Source organism: Salvelinus alpinus, chromosome 11 (assembly GCF_045679555.1).
Source record: "Salvelinus alpinus chromosome 11, SLU_Salpinus.1, whole genome shotgun sequence".
Lineage (NCBI taxonomy): Eukaryota > Metazoa > Chordata > Actinopteri > Salmoniformes > Salmonidae > Salvelinus > Salvelinus alpinus.
Window position 1 is genome coordinate 59,559,039 of NC_092096.1, and position 13,658 is coordinate 59,572,696.

The following is a 13,658-nucleotide window of genomic DNA, read 5'->3' on the forward strand; positions in this document are numbered from 1 at the left end:
TTTTTCATACACAGTTTTTTCACTACACTCATGTTACAGACGCACAACATTGACACATTTGTGTGTGTGTTCCAGGACTCTGAGGTAGCCAGTTGTGGCTACAAGACTTCAGAGTTCCCAGAGGCAGCACACACACTCCTTCACCTCCCCAAGCAAGTGAGACAACACTCTCAACCACCCAGCGACGTTATAGTGTTGACGTTCTGCTTCATTCCAAGTCTCGATAGATATGAATTTAGCCAAAAGAACATGTCAAATATTTTGCCCATCGAGTCTTGCTATGCTGTTTTGTCTTCATATTTTTAGCCAATCATGTGTTTGGTATGCTGGTTTGTCTCCCTGATAGGCCAGGCCGGTCAGAAAGTTTCCTGAAAGTGAGGAGGAGGAACAGGGGAAAGAGAAGGAGAAAGAAGGCTCCTTGGCCTAACATCCCCCAGAGTCCTACCAGGTAGAAGCTGAACCTGTCCAATCTACCCCACATCTCTGACTACCTTGGTTCTTTCTCCTTTCAAGTTTAAAAACAAGTCAATAAGCAAATAAAGTCATATAATGAAAAAGGACAAATGTAAAAACATAACTAAAAATGATTGTCACATACACCTGGTAGGTGCCGTGAAATGTGTTGTTTTACATGGTCAGCCATAGTATTACGGTGCCCTTGGAGCAAATTAGGGTTAAGAGCCTTGCTCAAGGGCACATCGGCAGATGTTTCATCTTGTCGGCTCGGGTATTTGAACCGCTGACCTTTCAGTTACTGGCCCAACACGCTAACCACTAGGCAACCTGGCGCGGTATAGCTGAAGTAAGATAGCTGATGTCAGTCCTGTAATACACGCCACAGCGGCAGTATCGAGCACCGTGCCAACTTTTGGGGTTTCGGGAACTCGATTCAATACGGTATTTAAAGTGTTCTGTGTGAAACTATTCAGAAATACTCACCGAGGACTGTCTCTGTGCTGAAACACAACACCACAGAGCAGTTGACTCAGATAAATCAGAAATTCGTCCCGATCCTTCGAGACAGCCGCATTCGCCAAATTCTACCCCTCTCCAGTTGCCTGCTCCAATGTAATTTAATGAAGCGTGTCATTTAAATTAAACGATAAGGAATTCTGAACAGTAAACCAACACTCAATGTCCTTTTGGCGACTTGCTTTGTTCACATATGCCCCCGGCCACTCTTTCCCATCTCTTCTCTTCTCTGCCTCGTTAAAATAAAGTATGTTTGTTTACACCATAGTCTCCCATTGTGTGTGAAACTGTGAACCCTCTTCCCTGGTCTTACACTGGCTGGGGACATCCATTATGACATCCATTATATATGCCTGAGTTTAAATAGTATTTGATTGAGGCTTCCAGCTCGCGCACTTGAACTCATCCTGACATACCTGGTGAATGCACCAGGTGCTCCGCGGGGTGTACCGCTCTGCCCTGACAGGGGGCAGCCTCCGGTCAGACCAGGGGAAAACCGTAGCAGGGATCCCAGGCTTCATGCTGAAAATCTATGACAAAAACAAACAGCCTGGTCTCAAGCCTGGCAGGTAGGAAGGAACACATGTACACCCGCAAAGAGAGAGGTTCAATAAGATCTCAATGACGTCACCTGAATTGAAATATAAAGATACATTTATAAAAATTGTGAATCATCCAGTCAGTTAAATGTATGCAAAATAAACTATTATTGACTGCATGATTTACTATGCATTTAGTATACTGTTCATGAAAATAAAGGTAACATTTCTCAAATAAATATTAAACATTTATTTGACTAGGACCAGGTTAGCTAGGTTTTATGCAAATTAAGGTTTATGTGATTAATGTTTGTATGTTCCAACCGGCCTCCTTCTCTCCTATGACCTGCCTGTCCAGACCGACAACCAATCAACTGCTTCCTCCTCAGCAAGGGGTGGAGCTACCAGCAGATGTTAGTCCATGGTTTCCCAAACTCGGTCCTGGGGCCCCCCCTTGTTGCACGTTTAGTTTTTTAGCCCTACACATCTGATTCAAATAACCAACTCATCATCAAGCTCTAAGTATTTGAATCACCTGTGTAGTGCTAGGGCAAAAAATGTGCCTTGGGGTCCCCAGGACCGAGTTTGGGGAACGCTGTGTTAGCCACTCTCTTTCACGAGGTGAGCTTTCCTCTGTCCCTCTCTCTCTCTTTGTAGACACCTTTCTATTTCTCCCCATCCTGCTCATATTTCTTCTCTCTTTCCTTCGCTCATGTTCTCTCTGTCTACTCACATTCAATCTTTCTTCTTTTTCTGCTGCCCTTACTTTTTCAGTTTCTCTTTGTCTCCTGTCTCTCTTTCTTTCCCTCCCTCTGTAATCATCAGTGGCTGTCTGTCATGTCCATGCCTGAGATATTTGGTTCTCTTGAGGAAAGTAACCTGACCATTTCTACATTTCTTCAGATGTATTATCTTAATTTGAGCCAGTTTGCTACAGCAGGAAAATAATCCTGCAGCAACAGCAATATAATTATTCTGTGGATTGTAATTAAGGGACATTTTTGTAGGGGTTGATACATTTTTCGTAAGGGGACATCAAGTCTGAATTTTCAAAGTAGAAATTACAAACTTCATAAGCCTTTTTATATCTCAAGTACACTACAGGTTTTAAATGTCCTGCATTGCAGGAAAGTTATCCTGCAACAGGGTTGTCAAATGTAGATCCTACATCTGTACACACTTCCAGAGGTTTCGTCTGGTGACCACCTGGGATGCAACCAACAGCCATGTTTCAAATTGACAGTTGGTTGTACGCTACAGTAACAGTCTAACGCATCCTCAACATGCTCCACAAACTGTTTATTTTAGCAGTCCATTCATCCCAAGTGTTTTCTATATGAGAGTTCATTTTCTAAATAAGTTTGTGTACATACAGGCTTCCACTAGCCAGGCAAAACACCTTCCATGAAAACTCTACACCAAGGAGTGTTTTTGTGTGGGAGGATCTTCGATCTTTGGAACATGTTCAGTTATTTTCATATGAACATGTGAAAAGATGGACGACCTACGTCCGCATGTTTCACATACTGTGCTGAAACACATGTACATGTACGCACATAGACAGTCAGTCTTTCTCTTCTTCTCTCCGTGGTCAGGTGACCAATCAGCCTTCAGAGTGGCATCGTGCCCGTCTCCTATCACAGGCCTGGCGAGGGTTCAGGAGGCGAGCGATTCATGCCATCCCACAGGTGTGTGTGTGTGAGCCGTATGAATACTGCATGTCTGTCTGTTTATCTGAGTTTGCTGTTCAGTTTCTGGTCATGGTTTCAGTATGAGTACGGTTCATTTGCGATCATGTTGCTGTCATACAGATCCTATGACAGCAACATTGCTAGAGGGGCTATGTCATCAACCCTAAAAGTTCCAGGAGGGGGTGAAAATGGTAGCCATATTGGTCAGGGAGAAATCCATACCAGTCTAATGTGAATGAATGGCAGTAGAGGCATATTCCTGATTTTACTTATGTAGGAAAATAAAAGTAAGGCATGTGATATATCAGAAATTGTGTAATAGAATTATTGTCTATCTAAAATATTGTCGTATAACAGTTTTATACCAATCTTCTGTATAAATAGTCTCTATAATACATGTAAACAGACTATAAATGTCTAAATGTTTGTTTTCGTGGAAAGCCGAGAGTGCTATCATGTGATACAATATCAGTACTTGTTGCATTTACAACTTGTCTAAGTCCCATCATCAACTGATTTCAGCCAGTGTACTGCTGTGGCTTGACTGCATTGTTTGAATGGAATGTTGGCATCAGTGGAGGCTGCTGAAAGGAGGACGGCTCATAATAAGTGGCTGGAACGGAGCGAATGGAAACCCCGTGTTCCGCTCCAGCCATTACCACGAGCCCGTCCTCCCCAATTAAGTTGCCACCAACCTCCTGTGGTTGACATACTGGCAGTATGGCATATCACATGCATACATCTAACGTGTACATGTGGAGCACGTGGGGATGTGTGAAACTTACTCCTCAGCCCGAAGTGTCCCCTCTTGAGCCAGCGAATAGCTAGACGCTCTTTTCACATGGCACCACCTGGTGAGATGCCTCAGAGGAGGAGCCACGTGCTCGCAGGGTAGAGCTCGTGCCAGGTATCGGCCGATTGTGGTACTTGCTAAGCAAACAACATGACATCTTTTACACATGCGAATAGAATAATTTACATTTTAGTCATTTAGCAGACTCTCTTATCCAGAGTGACTTACAGGAGCAATTAGGGTTAAGTGCCTTGCATATTTTTTCACCAAGTCAGCTTGAGGATACTGGCCCTATGCTCTTAACCGCTAGTCTACCTACCACCCATTCCTCTAAAACTGCATGGCTAGCTAGATACAAAACATACAGTGCAGATAAATTCTTCAAATTCATTATTTTACACAATATTTTATCACAGCATTGGCAAACCATGGTTGACCAACCCCCTGACCCAAAATAGCTGGCCTTTATCCCATCATAAGAAGGTTCATGTCCATTCTGGTATTCTAATTCCGAATTCTATGTTTGCTGTGCGGTTATGCTTGTTGTGTGTATGCGGTTGCTGTGTGGTCATAGTTGCTGTGACCGTGTTCATTAGGGTCGTCGGGCGGAGCTGGAGATGCAGCAGAACGGGAGTCCAGAGCTGCAGTACCAACAACACTGTGCCTGGCTCTGGTAGACACACACACACACACACACACACACACACACACACACACACACACACACACACACACACACACACACACACACACACACACACACACACACACACACACACACACACACACACACACACACACACACACAACCATCCAGGGAAAGATTAGGAGCAAGTGACCAGAGTAAGTGACCATAATACCTACAGTATTCCCCATTGAGCTGTAATATAATGAGATAACTAAAGAAGAACAGAACACATGAAACCACACACACACACCTGTCTTTAAACATGCCATTATATTCCACTATAATGTAGCCCATCTTCCAACAGGGCACATTTCATTGGTCCCTGTAGCAGACTGTGACCTATTTAAAACTACAGAAGAACAGGGGCTGACTTGACCTTTGTGGAGATGGTCATTTTCTGAATCACTTCCTCTGTGGCCTCCACCATAAAACCTTGTCATTTCATCCCTCTCCCTATAATCAAAAACATCTCAGCTCTTAACATAGATTACTCTGACCTTTACTGCTGGGGAAAACACAAATACCTGGTCAAAATATATTTACTCGTTTCTGTCACTGAATTACACTACGAGATTGACAATAGTTTGTATAGTTGTTGCATACAGTTTCACATGTTTTACCCAGAGCAACTTACATTAATGCTTGCATACATTTTCCGTATGGGTGGGACTTGAACCCACGATCCTGACGTTGCAAGCTCCACGCGCTACCAACTGAGTCACACAAGACCACTTTTTTACTATTTATGGCTGGCACGGTGATATGAGGAAAATGTGCACCGCAGATTCTTCCAGAAAGATAACTGATAACTTATATAGTGCACTATTTTTGACCAAGGCACATGGGACACACACACTGTACTAACCCTGGCCTGCACTCCTCGCCCCATAATGTAGAGCCCCACCCTTTAACTCAAGCCCAGATGGTCCACTGTCTAAGCTCTCTAGGCTGGTGATTGAATGACTGGCTGGCCAAGACACAGCGCATGGTAGAGACAGGCAGGCTCTGTGAGTCATGTACCAAGCAACACATCCATCTACTGTGTGCATGTGAATATGTGTGGGCACACACACACACACGCTCATTCCTATACGATATGTGTACATATATACTGTATATGCATACACACACACACACACACACACACACACACACACACACACACACACACACACACACACACACACACACACACACACACACACACACACACACACACACATTCCAGCAGGAACATCGGGGTTAGTGGATGCTCTCACTGGGGCAGACATCCACCATTTCACCCAGCCATGTGAGTGATGTTCTGTGCTCTGATGAAAAGAGTGTGTGTGTGTGTGTGTGTGTGTGTGTGTGTGTGTGTGTGTGTGTGTGTGTGTGTGTGTGTGTGTGTGTGTGTGTGTGTGTGTGTGTGTGTGTGTGTGTGTGTGTGTGTGTGTGTGTGTGTGTCAGAAATCAGGCATGAGGAGATGAAATGTCCCCCCATCCCCCCTCCATCCAGCAATAGACTCTAAATTATCCTCCTCTATCCTCCTCGTCTTCTGCCCCCTCTTTTCTCCCTCTATCCCCTCTTTTCTCCCTATATCCCCTCTCTCTCTCCCTCTATCCCCTCCCTCCCTCCCTCTCTCCCTCTATCCCCTCCCTCTCTCTCCGTCTATCCCCTCCCTCTCTCTCCTTCTCTCCCTTTATCTCCCTATATCCCCTTCCTCTCACTCCCTCTCTCCCTCTATTATCTACTCCCTCTATCCCCTCTCTCTCCCTCGATTCCCTCTCTCTCCCCTCCCTCTATCCCCTCCCTCTCTCTTCCTCTATCCCTTCAATCTATCCCCTCCCTCTCTCTCTCCCTCTATCCCCTCCCTCTCTCTCTCCCTCTACACAGCTGACCGATGTTGTCAAATCTGTGGCAAAGTGAGTCTATCCCCCGTTTGTCTCCTTGGCACTGCCATTGTGTAATTGACATTGCTATTGAATTTCAAACTGTGTTTCAGATGGTTGCATTCACAATGTAACTTTTTGCAATGATATTAACGTTACAGTTATGCTTGGTGATTTCACCAGTTGTTTGTCTATTGTTTATACATTTGGTCTCAAACAAACAGTGGGACTATTCTAGACTGGGCAAATGCCATCCTTCAAACCCTTGATTAGTTGAACCAGGCGGGTTAATACAACACAAGGATGGAAGAGCACTGGCCTATAGCCAAGCTGTATAGTTGACGAGGGTGATCAGTCCTGCTACGGTTGTCATGGCCATCCGGTGCTACACCTGTGTCTTCGTGGCAACAGGGGCAGTCCGATGGTGCAGGGAATCTCTCCATCGTGGCTCTGAGTGGTCTGGTTGCGGTGCTGGACAAGTACAAGAGCAACATGCCTACTGACACAGAGGGAGGGCTTGGGGAAGAACATACTCCACACGTTATGGGAGCATTGTATTTTACAGCACCGGTACTTACCTGTTATTTACTAGGAAATGATGTGGTGTCAAGGGGTATGATGTGGTGTCAAGGGGTAAATGATGTGGTGTCACGGGGTAAATGATGTGGTGTCAAGGGGTAAATTATGTGGTGTCAAGGGGTAAATTATGTGGTGTCAAGGGGTAAATGATGTGAGGTCAAGGGGTAAATGATGTGGTGTCAAGGGGTATGATGTGGTGTCAAGGGGTATGATGTGGTGTCAAGGGGTAAATTATGTGGTGTCAAGGGGTAAATTATGTGGTGTCAAGGGGTAAATGATGTGGTGTCAAGGGGTATGATGTGGTGTCAAGGGGTATGATGTGGTGTCAAGGGGTAAATTATGTGGTGTCAAGGGGTAAATGATGTGGTGTCAAGGGGTAAATGATGTGGTGTCAAGGGGTATGATGTGGTGTCAAGATCTAAATTATGTGGTGTCAAGGGGTAAATGATGTGGTGTCAAGGGGTAAAAGATGTGGTGTCAAGGCATACTAGTTGTGAATAGTTCCTAGTGGTGATGTATAATGAATTTGAAGAAAAAACAACCAAGTAGTTCATGCCAACGTTGTTACTGTGTAATTATCATTTGATCATTTTATTTGTCAGTAAATAATTGGTCATTTCTGTATCATGAAATAGGAAAGGAGTATCTTTATAATGATACCTCAAACTACAAGGGCACAAGGCGAGACCCAGATGCGGACACGGGAGGCAGATGGTTTGAGTCGTTGATATTTATTACATCCAAAAGGGGTAGGCAAGAGAATGATCGTGGACAGGCAAAAGGTCAAAACCAGTTCAGAGTCCAGGAGGTACAGTGTGGCAGGCAGGCTCGAGGTCAGGGCAGGCAGAATGGTCAGGCAGGCGTGTACAGAGTCCAGAAAACAAGCAAGGGTCAAAACCGGGAGGACTAGTTAAAGAGAATCGAAAAAGGCAGGATCACGGGAAAAACACGCCGGTTGACTTGGAACATGCAAGACGAACTGGCACAGAGAGACTGGAAACACAGGGATATATACACCAGGGATAACAAGCGACACCTGGAGGGGGTGGAGGCAATAACACAAGGACATGTGAAACTGATCAGGGTGTGACACAAACCATAAAGAATCTATTGTTTTACCACATCATTCCATGTATGAACTGAAGCAGGACTGCTTTTCTCACTGGGTGTTGCTGTAACTCTCTCCCTCCTGTGTTGTGCGCTGTAGGTGTGTCCTGAGATCCTGGCCACATCCACCTGGCTGGCCTTGGTCCAGGACACTCTCCGCAGTATCGGCAGCAGCAGCTACAAGCCCAGAGGACAAGTCTTTCCCTGGTTCTGTACAACTGTACAACAACAACCTAGCTCTCCTATAAGCCTTATTGAGACGTCACTCAATCACATCAATCTTGCTATATTATTCGCTATAGGAATTAAACACAATACTATTGACATCTAGAGGCTGTAGAAAAACTATTTTATGCTCTATAGTTTTAATGCATATAATTTTGTCTGGCTGGAGAGGCTTTATATGTATTGTTAGTTGTCAAATAAATAAATCAAGTCTAATAAAAATTGTAAAAAATAAAAAGATTAATTATCGAATTATAGCATTCTCCCATCCCTCCCATCTCAGCGGTCGTACGCAGTGCCATTGCCCACTCCTGTTCCTGGTGGTGCCCGTGCTGGTGGCCTGGCACAAAGACAGTGTGCCCCAGGTCCTAGCCACCCTGAGGGCAGGGCTGCCCAGCTCGCCCAACACAGACGACTCCTAGGCCGTCCTGTTCCATTCTGGCCCTGGGATGCTGCTGTTGTGCCTGCACCAGGAGAGCCTCAGGTAGGGGGGTCTGCCATGGGTTGGAGGGTGTGGAGAGAGGGGGGGTTTGTTGTGTGTGTCAGAATTGACTCTTGAGATGTGATGTGTCTGTTTTGTTTTTGTTATGTTATGATGATTGTTGGTATTGTGACATTGAGTGACTTTGGGTGTTATTGCATTTACTCAACAGTTCAAGTGAATTTTTGTATGAGGGAAGCCTTCAACAATGTACTCCCTACCATGTTCCCTTCCCCTCCTCCTCTCCTCCCCTTCTCCCTCAGTGCGGGCTGTGAGGTGGGCCTGGTGCTGGGGGCCCTGAGTGGTAGTGGACATACAGAACACAGGGCCCATGTGGCCCTCACCCTGGACAAGCTGCTGGAGGCCCTACAGGGGGACAGCAGCAGTCAGGCTCGCATACTGTAGAAGGTATGGCCCAAATCTTCATAGTAGTCATACAAATATTATTTATTACCAATAACGTTGTCAATCACTGCTGTTTTACTACCATTTTTGTTTTGCCCTTTAATAAATCATTTATAAGGTTAATAGATCATATTTTTTAATAGTCTGCTCGCCTTTAATAAATCATTTATAAGGTTAATAGATCATATTTTTTAATAGTCTGCTCACCTTTTATAAATCATTATTTCTGCATTAGTAAATGTCAGCATGCTATCTCCTTCCTTGATTCCTTCCCTCCTTCCCTAGGTCTTGGCCTACTCTGTAGCAGGTGTGGGGTGGTACCCTGGATCTTACTGGCTGGGCCTTCCGAGTGGCGCAGCGGTCTAAGGCACTGCATTGCAGTGTTGCAGTATCACTACAGCCTGGGGTTTGATCCCATGCTGTGTCACAACAGGCCGTGACCGGGAGTGCCATAGGGCAGTGCACAATTGGCCCAATCGTCCGGGTTGGAGGAGGTTTTGGCCGGGAGCGGCTTTACTAGGCTCATCGCACTCTAGCGACTCCTTGTGGCGGGACGGGCGCCTGCAGGCTGACTTTGATCATCAGTTGAACGGTGTTTGCTCCGACACATTGATGCGGCTGGCTTCTGGGTTAAGCGTGCGGGTGTTATGAAACGCGGCATGGCAGGTTGTTTCGGAGGACACATGACTTGACCTTCACCTCTCCCGAGCCTGTTGGGGAGTTGCAGCAATGAGACAAGATCGTAATTGGATATCACGAAATTGACTGGAGCAGTTGGTTCATGGCCTGTCATCCTGTGGACACGGTAAGGCTGAAGACATCAAACCCTGCCTTCTGGCTGCCAGAATCAAGATCCTACTGTCTGAGGTTCTGGCTGCTGTCAACAGCCTGGTGCCTCTGGTGGGATCAGAGACTGGCCTCCATTAGGTAAATATTTTTTAGTTTGAGAGGGGATTAGTGGAATGTAATGCTGTACTGTACTGTACAAATACAAAAGGTAATCCTCCGAAATGAACAGTTCTTAAACATCCCCCCAGATGGAGCCAAACGTCCATGTATGGCAGTGTGTTCTGAGTGTGTTCTGAGGGACAGTGTGTGGCTGTTCTCTCCCTTCCAGCTGAGGAATGAAACTGAGCAGTTCCTTCAGAAGCAGGACAGATTGAACAAGGTCCTTCGGGCCATCGCAGAAGAAGTTGTTCCAAAAGCTCACAAGAAACAAACAACAAGCAAACCCTGCTCCTGTCTTTCCCCTGTAGACCATGGCGTTCTCTGGGGCCATAGGGCTGCATTTCTGGTGGGACACCTCCACCTGGCTCACTTCTGCAGCTGCCACAGCTGCACATCAGGTGAGGACCATACAACAACATGCCTCAGAAGTATCATACCTACAGGAAGGTGGCTCGATAGAAATCCTCAAATTCAGTGATTCTATATGTACTTCTTGTAATAAACCCCCCTGGGAACAAAATGCAGAGTGTGAGACCTCCATTAATTATTCCTACACTGTCCCCTCTCCCCAGATGCATACTCGAGGCCACTACGAGGGCCTCTCCGTGTGGATGAAACACGGGTCTGAGGACAAGCTCCAGATGTATGGGGAGACCCTGGGTCTGCAGCAGTTCCAGCAGGACGTCTATCCCCAGTGCCGGGCCCTCTGTTTGTCCCTCCTCCGGGCCCTGGTCTAGGCCGTTGCCCCCCCCCCCCCTGCACCGTTTGGGCTGTCCTGTGTTCTACTACAGGGAAGATCTTCAACCTCCTCCCAAACCACATACAGGCAGGGAATTCTTTCTTTTTAGGCTAGTGCACCGGTCAGTTATTTTTCAGACTAAATCACATGACAAGAAATGTCTGGTGTGTAAGACCAGTGATCACTAAACACATTGAATTTTGACCATCCACTGAGATGTCTGTCCATGGTTTATTGTATGACCAAGAAGTGGACCTGTACGTGGACCTGTACAATTGACCAGTCACATTTATTTATTATGCAGTTTATTTTTATATTAATCAGTTACCCAATCACGGCAGGGTCCTCCACTTACCCACGTGGGCCCCCTGCCTCCTCTCCTCCCCCCATCTGATGATTAGCAGAGTGGCAGCAGGCTGTCTACACTCATTGAGAGCGGGCTCCTGAATCCTACTGTGGTTGGCGGTTGCTGTGAAAAAATATAAATATATACTACATATATAATATATACAGTATATATTTCCTTAATAATTATTATATAAATGCATTTTTAGTTTAAAAAAAATTGTTGCTGCCTCTTGGGCCCCCCACAAGCCTGGGCCCAGGGGCTTCAGCCCCGGTAAGCCCCTGCATTAATCCGGCCCTGCCCCTAACAGCAAACCTTTTTGTTCTAGTCACAAACTACTCGACTAATCATCAATTACCTTTATTAGTTGAATCCGGTGTGCTTGTGCAGGTTTAGAATCACAACATGTCATGTTGAGGGGTACTCGAGGACTAGAGTTGGTAAACACTGGTTTATAACAAGTATACTTTGTTGGTGTGTCCAAACGAATGCAGTGACTATTGGAGTTGATGGGACTCATAATAAATGTTCCTTACGGCATGACCACTGTCAAATGTTGGGACTCCAGGCAGGTGAGTACAGTATTTTAACCCGCGCTATTCGCAGAAACATGTACACACCTGTGGAGGCTGCTGTGGGGAGGTTGGCTCACAATAATGGCTGGAACGGATCGAAAGGAATGGTATCAAACACATGGAACCATTCCTGACATTACCATGAGCCCGTTCTCCCCAATTAAGGTGCCACCAACCTCCTATGATGCACACATGCTGTGTTATTTCTGTGTATGTACAGTATCAGTCAAGAGTTTGGACACACCTACTCATTCCAGGGGTTTTCTTTATTTTTACTATTTTCTTACAACCTCATGCTAATGACATTAGCCTACGTTAGCTCAACCGTCCTGAGGACGGGACACCGATCCTATATAATTTATTTCCTTCTTAATCTGCGTTTGAGCCTATCAGTTGTCTTGTGACAAGGTAGAGCAGCTCAAATAAGCAAAGAGAAACGACAGTCCATCATTACTTTAAGACATGAAGGTCAGTCAATCCAGAAAATGTCAAGAACTTTGAAGTGCAGTCACAAAAAACATCAGGCGCTATGATGAACCTGGCTCTCATGAGGACCACCACAGGAAAGGATGAGTTCTGAGGGTTAACTGAACCTCAGATTGCAGCCCAAATAAATGCTTCACAGAGTTCAAGTAACAGACACATCTCAACATCAACTGTTCATAGGAGACTGTGTGAATCAGCCCTTCATGGTAGAATTGTGTTAGAGCGTTAGGCCAGTAACCGAAAGGTTGCTGGATCGAATCCTCGAGCTGACAAGGTAAAAATCAGTCGTCTGTCCCTGAGCAAGGCAGTTAACCCACTGTTCCCCGTGCACGAAAGACGTGGATGTCGATTATGGCAGCCCCCCGCACCTCTCTGATTCAGAGGGGTTGGGGTTAAATGCGCGAAAACACATTTCAGTTGAATGCATTCAGTTGTGCAACTGACTAGCTATCCCCCTTTCCCTAAAGGACACCAATAATAAGAAGAGACTTGCTTGGGCCAAGAAACATGAGCAGTAGAAATCTTTCCTTTGGTCTGATGAGTCCAAATTTCAGATTTTTTGTTCCAACCGGCGTGTCTTTGTGAGACTCAGAGTAGGTGAAAGGATGGTCTCCGAATGTGTGGCTCCTACCGTGAAGCATGGAGGAGGAGGTGTGATGGTGTGGGGGTGCTTTGCTAGTGACGCTGTCCTCAACCCAATTGAGATGGTTTGGGATGAGTTGGACCGCAGAGTGAAGGAAAAGCAGCCATAACACATATGGAATCATTTAGTAACCAAAAAGGTGTCAATCAAATCAACATATATTTTATATTTGAGATTCTTTAAAGTAGCCACCCTTTGCCCCGATGACAGCTTTGCACACTCTTGGCATTCTCTCAACCAGCTTCACCTGGAATGCTTTTCCAACATTCTTGAAGGAGTTCCCACATATGCTGTCTTCAAATATATATTTTTAAATAACACTGTTATTCTACAATGTAGAAAATAGTAAAAAATAAAGGAAAAACCCTTGAATGAGTATATGTGTCCAAACTTTTGACTGGTACTGTATGTGTGTGTGTGTGTGTGTGACAATTGACACACCATCACATGGGATAGCTGGTATGTTAGAGTTCACGTGCAGGTGAGATATTGGTATGTGCTGCAGGTCTGTAGTGAGTGGGTTCTGGCTGATTGGCCATCCTTCAGGAATGACTTTTGTAATGTCGCCC

At 45.5% G+C, this 13,658-nt stretch overlaps 1 pseudogene; it reads left to right on the forward strand.

Annotated features, from left to right (window-relative positions):
• The window catches only part of LOC139533348 (focadhesin-like), a 32,088-nt pseudogene extending 23,200 nt beyond the window's left edge, over positions 1–8,888 (forward strand).
• Positions 8,889–13,658: the final 4,770 nt, after the last annotated feature.